Source organism: Salvia splendens, chromosome 16, assembly GCF_004379255.2.
Source record: "Salvia splendens isolate huo1 chromosome 16, SspV2, whole genome shotgun sequence".
Classification (NCBI taxonomy): Eukaryota; Viridiplantae; Streptophyta; class Magnoliopsida; order Lamiales; family Lamiaceae; genus Salvia; species Salvia splendens.
The window spans coordinates 16789379-16801851 of record NC_056047.1 but is presented as its reverse complement, the minus strand read 5'-3'; the positions used below and the strand labels follow the sequence as shown (position 1 = coordinate 16801851).

At 44.9% G+C, this 12473-nt stretch overlaps 1 long non-coding RNA gene across 1 annotated transcript; it reads left to right on the top strand.

The window, feature by feature from the left end:
* The first annotated feature begins 769 nt into the window (after window positions 1-769).
* Window positions 770-12302, top strand: LOC121771675. The gene is made up of 3 exons (XR_006044197.1): window positions 770-829; window positions 926-994; window positions 11971-12302. It is a non-coding gene; the product is annotated as an uncharacterized LOC121771675 (long non-coding RNA).
* The last annotated feature ends 171 nt before the right edge of the window (window positions 12303-12473 follow it).

The window sequence follows — 12473 nt, the reverse complement described above, 5'->3', positions numbered from 1 at the left end:
ATATAATATATGATCGTACCAAAACTTCTAGTCCTTCCTAGGCCTAAATTTGTCTCTTTACCATATTTGCAAATTGTTAACTATGTATATTTAAAGGCTATAATATTTATAAAGAGCAATCAACAATATTTTATTTATATCACCCGTGTATTAGGTGACATTTATTCTGTACTGTATCCATTTTAAGCTCTGAATTTATCACACCACCTTTTTTATAATCACAAAGTCTCAAATACCAACGTCTCAACACCTATAATACCCCCATCTCAACCTAAGTGAGACATATTCCTTTTTAGTGCATCCCAATTTAAATGAGTCCTTTTTTTTTAACAATCAACTCACTTTTCTCTCCTACTTTATCTCATTATCTCTCCTACTTTATCATCTCTCTTTTTTTATTCTTTTTTTCTCTTTTTTACTTTATCTTCTCTCTTTTTTACTTTATCTATTTCTTTGTTTTTACTTTTTCTTATTTCTCTTTCTTACTTTACTCTTTCTCTTATGGTCCGTTTGGTTGCACTGATAGGCCTAGATATTGCCTCCTATCGGACTCTATCCAACCGTTTGGTTGCACTGATATACTAACCTACTGACCCGGGGAAAAAATGTTAACCCGGTAGCATTTACGATAGCTACCTGCACTTCAGCGTATATAGCTAACAAGGGATTTATCAGCGATAGCCCTCAATCTCAATGTTCCCGTTTGTCGAAATCCACCAGTCACCATTATACCCCTCCAATTCATCCATCATTTTTGAACCACAAGCTGCTGCGAAAAAAAATTGGCTGTCCAAGAACGAATTGTGCCCACCGCCGTCGACAACTTTAGGTACGCATTTGATCAGTCGATCAATCTCGTTTATTTCCTATCTAGAGATCTTCAATTGAGCGACTTTTATTTGATGCCGTTTGGTCGAACAATCAGGTTGAAATAATTGAACCTGGGCTCGATTCTCAGTTCAACCCCATGGCTAATGAAGAGGAATTTCGCAAGGTACACAAATTTGCCAACAATTATATCGATCTGTGATGGGATACGAACTAAACAACTAAACAATAATTGCGAGCCCAATAGCAGTGACGGCCCATCAGCCCAAAACCCAAGAAAGAGTATCAGTTCGGCACAACCAAAGAGTTCGGTCACTGCCTATAGCTCGGTAAAAGCCGACCAATCGAGCTCAACTCTCAGATCGGCAAAAGCTGATCGGCAAAGTTCAGCAGCAGTTCGGCACAACCAAAGAGTTCGGTCACAGCCTATAGCTCGGTAAAAGCCGACCAATCGAGCTCAACTCTCAGATCGGCAAAAGCTGATCGGCAAAGTTCAGCAGTTCGGTCTCAGTATTCGACCGAACAAGGAGATAGTGGACCCATGCAGGATCTCCACGACCTCCATTACACCCACGATCTATTTAGTGGTATTAAGCAGTTATCAACCCCTCAACCAGGGCTGCAAACCACGATCTTAGTTCGAATGTATAAATAGAACTTAGATCAGATAGACCAGGGGTAAGTTCTCTAGATCATGAATCTCATATAGCAAATCAGTATTGTAATCTGTAAGCGAGATCAAGCAATACAAATTTGCCCTCTATTCTTCCCGTGGACGTAGATTTACCTCAGTAAATCGAACCACGTAATTTTCAGTGTTGTGATCTTCATTTATTACTTGCATTTACTCCCATCAAAAATTCGCTAAATCATCACTGGCGCCGTCTGTGGGAACCAGAGAACCAAAACTGTGATAAAAGCGAGTTTTTGATCCTTTTCCACCAAAAAATGCGTACCAGATCACATAATACCCATACTTCCGTCCGTGATGAATGTGAGGAAGCTAGTCCAGCCCGTAGGTCTGGAAAACAGCCTCGGGAGAAATCTGCCTCCAGTTCTCACGGTGAAAGAACAAACCACTCAAAAAGTCATCGCATCGAGCCTCCCCCGCAGCTCGAGTTGAATGAGGCTGTCAAGTTGTTCTTGGCTGAGAAGCAGGATGAGTTCTTAACATTCCTGCAAAAGAGCCAGAAGCCGGAGAAGAAAACGGCGGATTCTCCCTCCCCCTCCAGACATGAAAGTCACTACCGCAGTAGTGCCGTATCTTCCAGGAGAAAGAATCCTCACCACCGATATGTTCCTTCTCCTCCTTGTTACCGAAATCACAGGAGAACTCCATCTCCACCATACCGTAGAGATGTCGGATTCGCTATGTATGGAGCGCTGAAGACTCCATTTTCGGATGATATCACCAGAACTCAGTTGCCACAGAATTACCGAACTCCGTCAGTGACTTATGACGGGTTAGTGGATCCTCATGATTTCCTGGGACGCTATCAGTATAATATGGCGAACCAAGGTCTCAATGAGGTTCATGTGTAAGCTGTTTCCCGAGCTGCTCATCGGGAACGCAAGAAGGTGGTTTGATAGCCTCCCTCAAGGCAGCATTAGATCTTACAGAGATCTAATGGATGCTTTTCATAGGAGGTTCTTCCAGAAAGCTGAAACCCGAATCACTTCGGCTCAGCTGCTTTCTATACGTCAAGGTCGCGATGAAAAGATTAGCGACTTCATGACAAGATTCCACAAGGAATGCCTACAAGTAGATGATCTCAATGATCTACTTGTCATTTCGGCATTCCAAAATGGAATTCTGCCAGGAGCTCTCTACAGAAAGCTCGTTGAATGCAGTCCGCAAACAGCTCAAGAGATGTGGGACATTGCGGACCAGTTTTCTCGTGCTGATGAGGCAGACCGTCGAAAACGGTCTTTAGACAGCTCTTCCAGAGGAGACAAGAGGAAGCCCGATCATAGCGATCAGGGACATCCTCGCCGAACTCCTTTTGAAAGAATTCAAAGGGCACCGGTACAAGACAGATTGGGACCACGTCTCAATCCTGAGAAACCACCCGCTCAGTTCGTACCATTAAACAAGTCGAGAGCGGAAATTTTCGAACTGCATTCTGATATGTTCGAAAAACCAAAGTCGATGACGAAATCGGCCACGCGCCGAAGTCAGGATAAATATTGCTCCTTCCATCAAGACCACGGTCACGATACCGAGGAGTGCCGAAATTTGGCAGCAGATATTGATGTTCTTGTGAAAGCAGGGACGTTAAAAAAATACCAAAGCAAGCCGCCGAAAAAGAATAAGAAACAGAGAAGTGCGAACTGCGCTCCTCAGGATCCTAAAAGGCAACAGGATCCCGAAGACGATGACGAGCCGCAATATGATGGAGTAATCCAGACTATTGACGCTCTCCCAGCCGGGAAGACTAAATCGTCTCTAAAATCAGAGCGCAGAGGCTTCAATCGAGAGGAGCCAACACATAAAAGGCTGAAAAAGGAGGAAGTAATTACATTTTCAGATGCAGATCCCGTCCCGGCCATTTCTCCTCATCAAGACGCTATTGTCATACAAGCTGGAGTGGCAAACAAACTGATCCACAGAGTGTTTGTGGATACAGGAGCGTCGGTTAGCATTCTTTTTAAAGAATGTTTTGATAAACTGGAAGTGGATCCAGCTCGGCTCAGTCCGGCCCCACTTCCTCTGAAAAGTTTCGCCCAGGAGGACACCCGCCCTGAAGGTATTATCAGCCTTCCGATTACGGTAGGAAGAGCGCCTACTAGCTCCAGTACGATGATCGAGTTTTTTGTGGTAAAAGCTCGATCCCCGTATAACATTATACTGGGAAGAGACTGGCTCAACACAGTTCGGGCCATTTGCTCTACTTATCACCTCACAATCAAGATCCCCACTAAAGGAGGGATAGCAGTCATCCGAGGTGATCAAAAGAGAGCAAAAGAATGTCTGCAGATTGCGCTTAAAAGTGCCGAACAATCAGATCGGCACCATCAAGCATAGCAATCACAGCAGCCGGAGTCAGAGGCAGGCGAAATGAACGAAGTCACACCGGAGCCGAACTCGATGAAAGTTCAGTTATACGAAGATGATCCATCCAGAACGGTCAAGATCGGTTTCGCGGGAACGCCTCTACTCCGGGAAAAGACCATCCAGCTCCTCAAAGAGTACAAAGATGTCTTTGCGTGGTCTCCGTTGGATATGACTGGAGTGTCTCCCGAGGTAATTACACATCGGTTAAATATTGATCCTTCAGTCCGGCCTATAAAACAGAAGCAAAGACTCTTTGCGGCAGAAAGAAATCAAGTCATCCATGACGAAGTCCGCCAATTACTGAAAGCGGATGTATTATTTGAAGTAAAATATCCTTCTTGGGTGGCCAATCCTGTGATGATCAAGAAAAAAGAAGGAGGATGGCGGATGTGCATAGATTTTACGGATCTAAATAAGCACTGTCCTAAAGATTGCTACCCCCTTCCCAACATAGATAAAAAAGTAGAAGCTCTGATAGGCTTCGAAATTTTCTGTTTTCTTGATTTGTATAAAGGATACCACCAAGTTTTAATGGATGAGAATGATGCTTCAAAAACGGCTTTCATTACTGACTTCGGTATTTTTGCTTATAAAAAGATGCCATTTGGTTTAAAGAATGCCGGAGCCACATATCAAAGGATGGTAGATAAGCTATTTCGGCACCTGATCGGAAAAGAGGTTGAAGTATATGTTGACGACATAGTTGTTAAAAGCAGAAGCACTTCGGAGTACGAAAACAATCTCAAATCCACTCTCGACGTGCTCAAAAAAGCCAACCTCAAACTCAATCCCCAAAAATGTACCTTTTTGGTAGATTCGGGAAAATTTCTGGGTTGTTGGGTTTCAAAGGAAGGACTCAAGGCAAATCCCCTAAAGGTTCAAGTTGTTCAGAACATGGCAATGCCGAAGTCCATACATGATGTGCAAAGGCTAACTGGATGTCTAGCCGCACTGAATAGATTCCTTTCCCAAGCAGCCGAAAAACAAATGCCGTTCTTCAATGTTTTGAAGAAGGCACCAAAGTTTGAGTGGGGAGCCGAACAGAAAAAGGCTTTTGACGAACTCAAAAGTGATTTAACCGAACTTCCTACTCTCTCTGCTCCAACAGATGCCGAAGTGATATTCTTATATTTAGCAGCATCAGATCAAACCATTAGCGCGGTGCTTGTACGAGAAGAAGGCCTAAAACAGCGTCCTATCTACTTTACAAGCCGAGCATTAAGAGGTCCCGAAACAAGGTATTAACCTCTGGAAAAAATTGCTCTGGCATTAGTAAATGCAGCAAGGAGACTGCGGCCATATTTCTATGCTCACAAAGTATGCGTCTTAACCGATCTTCCATTTCGGCAAGTTTTGACTAAGCCAGAAGCATCAGGCAGAATTGCCAAGTGGGCCATAGAGTTGGGAGAACATTCAATAGAATATCTACCTCGGAAAGCCATCAAGGGACAAGCCTTGGCAGATTTTCTTGTAGAGGCAAAGTTCGATCAGGCAATCCCTATTATTGCCGAACAGAAAAATCCTACCAATGATGAACTAACACAGCCCCAGAAACCCGAAGTAGAGCCGCCGGACTGCTGGATTGGATTCGTAGATGGAGCTTCGAATAAGACAGGAAGTGGAGCTGGTATTCTACTTATCGCTCCCGACGGACACGAAGTAACTTATTCACTTCGGTTCTTATTCCCAACCACTAATAACGAAGCCGAATACGAAGCCCTTCTTGCCGGACTTCAGTTAGCGCAACGTCTACTTGTCAAATCTCTCAAAATTCATTGTGATTCACAAGTCATAGTGAATCACATGCTGGGTACAAGTGAAGCCCGTGATGAAAGGATGAAAAAATACTTGGACAAAGCGCAAAGTATTAGCCGAAATTTCTCTTATTTTCGGATAATCCGCATTCCCAGAGCGGGAAATAGCCGAGCAGATACTTTAAGTAAGTTGGCCTCATATCCGAGCTCAAAGGTGGAGGAATTACCGCACAGAAGCATTGATGAAGCTGAAGTACACTCAGTAACCAGTTCACCAAACTGGATGACGCCAATATTAAAGTATCTAGATCAAGGACAACTGCCCGAGGATAAGAGAGAAGCAAGGAAAATCACATGCCGAGCACGTCGGTATGAACTTCATGAAGGAGTCCTATATAGAAAGTCCTACCTTCAACCGTTATTGCGATGTGTAGGACCAGAAGAGACGGATTACATCCTTAGAGAAGTTCATGAAGGATCTTGCGGTAGCCACATCGGAGCTAGAGCATTAGCTAAAAAAGTTCTGAGATGGGGATATTATTGGCCAACTTTGGTACAAGAAGCAGTACAGCTAGTTAAGAAATGTACGAAATGCCAAATCCATGCAAATATCCCAAGGACGCCGCAGACTGATCTATGTGCTATGCAAAGCCCTTGGCCTTTTATGCAATGGGGCATAGACATAGTAGGACCACTACCACAAGCTCCCCGGCAAATGAAATTCTTGATCGTTGCCGTGGATTACTTCACAAAGTGGGTGGAGGCTGAACCATTAGCTACGATAACAAGCTCAAAGGCATTAGATTTTGTCTGGAAGAACATAGTTTGCCGATTTGGCATACCCCATATCCTCATTTCAGATAATGGGACTCAGTTTACTGACAAAACATTCAAGAATTGGTGCCAAGAGTTGAATATTCAACAGCGGTTCACTTCAGTCTCTCACCCACAAGCAAACGGACAAACGGAAGTAACAAACCGTACTTTGGTGAAAGGATTGAAAACTCGGTTAGAACAAGCCAAAGGACAATGGGTAGAAAATCTTCCTCAAGTCCTATGGTCTTACCGAACTACACCAAAAACCTCCAACGGTGAAACTCCGTACAGTCTAGTGTACGGCACTGAAGCCGTAATTCCGGTTGAGATCGGCATACCCAGCCCCCGAACTCTTAATTTCTCAACAGAACTGAATGACGACGGACTGAGAGCCGAACTAGATCTTGCCGAAGAAAGAAGAGAATTGGCCTTCATAAAAGAAGCCAAGTACAAGGAGCAAGTAACCCGGTATTATAACCAAAGGGTGAAAAAGCTGCAGTTTCAAGTGGGAGATCTCGTATTGAGAAACAATGAAGTAAGCCGAGCAGAAAAGCTGGGCAAACTTGAACCCACATGGGAAGGTCCGTATCGGGTGTCAGAAGTCCTGGGAAAAGGGTCTTATAAATTAACTCACATGTCAGGAGAACAAGTACCCCGAACATGGCATATTTCCAACCTCAAGAAGTTCTATTTGTAAGAGACAAGGTCCGGTCAGTCTTGTGTCTAGTTCGGTCCTAGGGTTATGTGCTTTCTTATTTTTATTGTTCTTGTGTCTAGTTCGGTCCTAGGGTTATGTGCGTTTTGTCTCTTACAAATGTTACTGAGGTATATTGTTCCTTAAAGGCTGATCCCCTTCTTTTAGATCATGTATTAAAGACAATTGTGAGTCCAAGCTTCCAAGGAAGATACAAGATTCCACAATTCAGCTTAAGAAACAAGCAATTCGTCTGAAACGAACTGCAATAAGCCGAAAACCACTTCGGTTAACTAGGGAAAGTCCAATCCAAGCGATAAAACTCGCCAAATAAGGACACTAACTAAGTCCGGTCAAAGAAGAGTTTACTTCATAAGACCGAGGACGAGTACAATAAATGAAATAAAAAATCGCTGAACTGTAAATACGCAGTGATAGAAGCGAAATAAAAAATTTCATTTACTAAGTCTTGTTGGGCATACAATTCCGCTGCCCTACGAGAATGCGTTACACCATTACAAAGGACTATTCTACTGTCTACGATTGCTAAAGTTGAGCCACCTATCCGAAAAATCCTCATGATGCTGAGTTCGGGCGTTCCGAGCAGTTGAAGAATAAGTAGGTGGACGAGATGCTTGATCGACCTACCGCCTCTTCCCTGAGTCCGGGAGGTTCTAGCACCTCGGCGGCGAAGAGTCTCTTCACGAAGCATTCGCTGATCTTGCTCACTCATATTCACAACTCCTCTACGAACTTCAGGGCGTTCTTGTCTTGACGTTTCCGGTTGCTCCTGAGTCCGTTGCTGATTTGGAGTAGAATTTTGAGTAAGTGGATTAGAGGTTTGAGTTGGAGTGTGAGCATCTGTTAGCGGGAAACGGCTAAGGAATCTCTCGATTGAGGGACGCCGGGAAAGAATGATGTCGTACAGAGAAGCCAAGCGCCGCAATGATTTCACAACTTGTTGGCAAGCCGAGCTCTCCAGCACATTGTTCTTCCGGAGTACATGAAGCTTCTCCCACTGTTCATCAACTTGATTCTGAACTTCAGATATAGTCATTCCCCCGCGCCCGCAGATGAAATCTTCATATGCAGTCCTCTCAGCGATGACAGTATTCAGCTCGGCCTCCAGATCTTTCTTTATGGACTCTAAGTCCTTATTGTTGGACTCCAGCTCCACTAAACGAGCCAAGAGTTCATCGTACTTCATCTGGTCATCTATAGCTTTTTTCTCAGCTTCATTTAAAGCCAAAGAGTATAGCCGCTTCCAGTGAAGTACCTCCAGCTCCTTAGAGTTAAGAATACGAAGCAGCTATGTCAGTTCGGCATTTCAGTTTACCGAGCAGGCAGTAAACCACAATAGGAGTAAAAGAGATTAAGAAAAGCTATAAGGAAGACACGAGTGTAGAAAGAAGAATTTTTTTCGTTCACAAGAAAAAATTTACACAAGGAGGGCTTCAAGGCCATTTTACAAATAGAAAGAAGGAAACTAAACTAAGAGAAGGGAGACGAAATCATACTCCGCCAGTTTCGTCTCCGGCTTCCCTGTGGGTTTCAGCTTCTTTCTCCTTGTCGACCTCGGTCTCAGCCTCGGCCTCCCTCCTCCCTCCCTCCTGCTCGGCGCCCCCATCGCCGATCTGCTGCACCTCTTGCTCGGCGTGCCCGTCGCCGGTCTGCTGATCCTCCTGCTCGGTCTCCTTGCCGGCCTCATTTTCCTGCTCACCCTCTTCTTTGAAAATTGAAGCGGGTGAAACAGGCCCCAAGGAGGCAAAGATGGCCTCCATGTTCTCGTCACGGTCAGCACGGCAATTACGGACTCGTTCAGCAGAAAGCAGGACCGATGAAGACGCAAGCTCCTCAAGGAGCGGCAGACTCTGGAGACGCGCTGCAATCTCTCGGTCATACAGCGGCAAGACGACTTCGGGTTCCTGCTCAGCATTATCGGTCATCAATTTCAGCAGATCACCGATAAGGGCCGAAAATTGATTGCTCAAAAAGAGTTTCTCTGTGTAAACACGGAGAGCCTCCCCCTGAGCCACCACGGCAGCCGCCTCCCTCTGTTTCGACCGCTCTCTCTGGATGACGAGCTGGTCTTTGGCACGCTGGGCTTCATCCTGAGCCGAGATCATAGCGGCCCTTGCCCTCTCAAAGTCTGCCCGAGCCTGTTCGGCCTGGTGACGAGCAGCATTCAAATTCCTCTGCATCTCATCATAATCGCTGGACGCTTTAGAGAGTTCAACTGTGACGAGTTTGCAGAGCATATTGTTCCTCTAAAAATGGAAAAAGGAAAAAGTCAACAGAGGGGCCACAAAAAAAATATAGGAAAGAAGCAAAGCCAGAAAATCAAGAAGAAAATTCACCTCTACAAAGTCCTTTGGCCATAAAAAGGGCTCAGAGATATGTTCCGAAGTGGCCGTAACCACTCCTGATCCAACACCCCCTCGACAATGTCTCTCTCTGGCGCTTTTGGGGGTTTCTGAGTCTTCGCCTTCCCCCTTGCCGAGGTCGATCCCGGCTTTTTTGGATCCGAAGACGGACTCGAAGAGGTCTTCTGCCTCTTCGGATTCTTCTCGGCATCAGACGCCGAGCTGGTGGTTTTCTGTTTCTCCGGCTCCTTTGATTCGGAGGATTTGCGACCAAGCTTGCATAGCATGTTCACTGCCAAAAAGCAAGAAAACAAAGTTAGTTTTCGCCGCTAAAGCAGTAAAGCATAAAAAAGAAATCCTCACCCTCAGTCTCTTCGTCCGAAGACGAGGAGTCGAACACGAAGTCACCCTTGACGAGCTCAGATTCCAAATACTGTTTCCTAATCATGGGAATCTTATTGAGCCCGCCCTCGAGCTCGTCCAACGGTTCTACCCGAGGATGAGGAATTACGGACTTCGGCCCTCTCCAGGAAAAGTCCGGAGCCGCTGTCCTATTGTAAAAAAAGAAGCGATTTTTCCACATCGGCCATTTGGTTTTACAGAAGGCTCTAAAGGGCTGTAAAGGGATCAAGTAAAACCAGGATCCCTTTCTCTTAAACTGAAAGAAATTAAGGATTGCCCTCAGAGACAGATCCTTTTCTAGTCTACGCAGCTCGGCAGCAAAGGCCGATAAGTGCCTCCAAGAATTTGGGGTCACCTGACCTAAAGGAAGTTGGAAAAAATCAAGAAGCTCTACAAAGGCGGGGGGAAGAGGGAAACGAAGCCCGCATTCTAAGCAGGCTTCGTAAACGGTGGCATAACCCTCCGGCGGCGAGTTAGCCCTATGAGTGTCGTCGGGAATCACCACTAACCCCCAGGAAGAAAATATTTTCTGTGTAAGGATATCACAGTATCCTTACTCAAAATGCTGTGAAAATATTCTACCGTCTTCTCCCCGGACTTTTTCCGGCCAGAAGATCCCTTACCCCCCTTCCTACCACTACCTGATTCAGAAACAGTTTCAGAAGAAGAAGACATGATTCTTACTCTTTGATGGTCGAAAGTCTCTGAAGAAATTCTTGAAGAAGCGGAAGAAAATTTTACGAAAAAGAGAGAGAATGCAGAAGAAATAATCGCAAAAGTGTTCCAATGATGAAGAAAGGAAATATTTTTCAAATTCGTCGCACCGTTTCAAATCCCACTTTTTCTGGATTCTCTGGCCGGATTTGCTGTCACATTTAATGCAGACACGTGCAGAGCACGTCCCCTGACGTCAGCCTCCCCCTTACACTTATCCAAAATGCCGAAGTGATTCACTTCGCTTTTCGGGGGGGTGGTGATGGGATACGAACTAAACAACTAAACAATAATTGCGAGCCCAATAGCAGTGACGGCCCATCAGCCCAAAACCCAAGAAAGAGTATCAGTTCGGCACAACCAAAGAGTTCGGTCACTGCCTATAGCTCGGTAAAAGCCGACCAATCGAGCTCAACTCTCAGATCGGCAAAAGCTGATCGGCAAAGTTCAGCAGCAGTTCGGCACAACCAAAGAGTTCGGTCACAGCCTATAGCTCGGTAAAAGCCGACCAATCGAGCTCAACTCTCAGATCGGCAAAAGCTGATCGGCAAAGTTCAGCAGTTCGGTCTCAGTATTCGACCGAACAAGGAGATAGTGGACCCATGCAGGATCTCCACGACCTCCATTACACCCACGATCTATTTAGTGGTATTAAGCAGTTATCAACCCCTCAACCAGGGCTGCAAACCACGATCTTAGTTCGAATGTATAAATAGAACTTAGATCAGATAGACCAGGGGTAAGTTCTCTAGATCCTGAATCTCATATAGCAAATCAGTATTGTAATCTGTAAGCGAGATCAAGCAATACAAATTTGCCCTCTATTCTTCCCGTGGACGTAGATTTACCTCAGTAAATCGAACCACGTAATTTTCAGTGTTGTGATCTTCATTTATTACTTGCATTTACTCCCATAAAAAATTCGCTAAATCATCAATCTGTACCCAATTGAAACCTCTCTGAAGCAACGATTTGGACTGTTTTTAGCTTGGTTGTATTTGTGGCTGAATTTGTACATGGTGTGACCGGATTTCAATCCAATATATTATACCCTTTTCTCGGTTTTTAGGACTCCAAACCAATTTGTTGGTTACCAAATTGTTTATGCAGGGTGTGAGTTTGTTGAGTTCTTTGAAAGTCAATGGGTGTTGTTTTGGTTTTAATTGGCAGTAGCACATTGTTTAGGGATTATACACAACATTTGGGTTATCGTATGGTGCGTTGTTGTTTTGTGTGTGTTTCTTCACCTGTAGGCGTGAGGAGATGAGCCATGAACATGTAAGATATTGCCGTGCGTCTTCACTTTCAATGACGCCCACATCCTTGGTTTTTTTGCTTCACTAGGTTGCCCGTAGGCGTGAGGAGATGACATCCGTCTTGATTTTTGCTAGAGGAGATATTAAGGAACTACCAAATTAATATGTTTGCCGTGTTGAAGATGCGATAGGGTATACTCCGGTCCGCAAGTTTCTACCCAATTGAGGTACAAACGGGCTTGATTATCGCATGTTTCCTACTTCACAATTTCATTCGTAGTCAAATGCCGATTGATCTGATCGAGACGGAGTTGGGCAACCAAGACGACAATGAGGCCGAAACGGATCCTGAACAAGCGGTTGGTGACCAAGAGGTTGGTGATCATATCAACTGTGTGGAACCTTCGGGAAGGAGAACAACACAAGACCTACCTGAGTAGGTCACGATGAAACGGCGGATGGCTGGCAATCTTGCCCGACACAACAGCTGCACTCGGTGAAGTGGAATGTGGGAGAGACGCGCGAATTCAATGTATGCGGGTGTTTAAGTTGAGCCAAAAATGAAATAGGGTTTGCAAGGATAAAACTGTC